The following is a 2,064-nucleotide window of genomic DNA, read 5'->3' as shown; positions in this document are numbered from 1 at the left end:
ATAATAATCAATTTGAAATTCTTTTAATCAATATATTTTATTTTATTTTTTATTTTTACCATCTTGTTTGTATTAATTAATATATTATATTATTAGATATTTGTTTCAATTATATTTTGAAATATTATAACTGACTAATTTTTCAAAATGCATTTTTTTGGTCATTTTACATTTTATCAGCTAGTTTTGTCAAACATGAGTTATTCATCAGCTAGCTTATCAGTTAGTTTGTCAAACACAACATAATATATATGACGATATGTTATTACAATCGGTTGTAAAATTTATTGAAGTAAAGAAATTGGTTATTGCTCAAATATAAACTATTTAAAAAGCAAAAAAAATATATTTTGGAATACAATAATAAGTGGTTTAAAGTTGTATGGATAAAATCACTAAGGGACTATTTGGGAATTGCTGAATGGTTTGGTGTAGAATGATTAAGTGATCATAATGATTAAAAATCTCTCATGATATATTGCAAAATGAAATATAATTGTTTGGTAATTGTGTACAATGAAATTAGAGCTCTTAATGGTTAAGGGAGATCCAGTATACAAAATCATTCAGAGGGTTTTAGAACCATTAAGAGGCAGATTTTTTTTTGCCAAACAAGGTTCACCTCTTAACGATTCAGAGCTTGCCTCTTAATGAAACTATTAAGATGTAAACAAACAACCCCTAAGACAGTAAATTTTAAGGCCTTATAAAACTAATCAAAGACTTGTACGAGCTGATTTGAATACTCAGCAAAAAAAAAAAATTAGGTGCCGTTTCTCAAACGCTTACTTGAGTAAGTGCTTACCAAGTCACTTTACTTTACTTTTTTTTTGTAAGGGTGTCCGGGCCAAAGCCCGACTAATCCCCGGCAAATTTGGAGGCTAAACATGGCCCCACTTAAATGTCGCCAACACTCCCCTCCCAGGGCTCGAACTTGGGTTCATGACTATGTCATGCCCAAGCCTTTACCACTAGGCTGAAAGATCTTTGACCACTTTACTTTACTTTACAGGATGAATATGACAATAACTAAAAATCTTACCCGGTAAGAGCGAAGGCAAGAATCAAAAGCCTTACCCGGTAAGTGAGAACAAGACTCTTACCATGGTTAGCGTTTACCGGGATAAATTGTTGCATATGATGCGTTTTGGTGAATAGAATCTTACCTGGTAAGTAAGTGATAGTGTTGAATTTTACCGGTAAGTACTTACCGGGTAAGTGTTTAGGTAAACGGTCCATTAATACAATTAGCTACTTGATATTGTCTTTATCCATTTCGCTAGTGAATTTTTCACTCCAAAAATACCTACTTTTTCCTCATTTTTTAGTTCTTCAATTTAGCAAACCCTCAATTTTTTGATTAACTTGGATATCCAACCCGTTATGCGAGCCGACTAATCTCACCGCATTTGAACCTCCGTGGCCACAAAGGGATATTTATTCCTCCTTGGATTTGAACCTGGGACCTCTTGGTACTTTTGACCTTCGGAGCCAAACTCAAATCAATCAGGCACCACCCTTGTGGTTGCAAATCCTCAATTTTTTAGGACTCCCTCTCAAAATGAAAGCATAAACGAGCTCTCTCTATCTTTCTTCCTCCCTCCCTCGACCCCCCAAATTTGCTTTGGCATTGCATCGCTAGTTTCCCCCTCCATTGTTGCTTTCCCCCTCGTGCAATGAACAAATAAACTCTCCTTCGTTGGTGCTTTGGCATTGTTTCCATCACCGTCAGTTCGTCATTGCTCCCATCCTCTCGTCTTTGATGGTTAATCTCTCATGAAAAATAGAGGTGATCATTGTCGGCTTTAACCTAATTTTCTTGTCCAACGAGCCTAATATAACAAACTTAAGCCCACTATAGCGGGCTTGATGATTTACCCCTAGCCACCCTATAAATGGTGAAACTTACCCGTGGGCTAACTAGCCCAAAAAAATATTTACATTTAAGAAACTTTAATTTAATTTTTTTTATAATTTAATTTAGGTCTAATAGTGAAATAATTTATTTTTGACTTAACGATATAATTTTTACAAAAATAATAATTCTGTTAAAACTCAATGATT

The sequence above is a fragment of the Cynara cardunculus genome, assembly GCF_001531365.2.
Source record: "Cynara cardunculus var. scolymus isolate 2C chromosome LG 12, CcrdV1, whole genome shotgun sequence".
Taxonomy (NCBI): Eukaryota; Viridiplantae; Streptophyta; class Magnoliopsida; order Asterales; family Asteraceae; genus Cynara; species Cynara cardunculus.
This window is presented reverse-complemented; position numbering follows the sequence as displayed.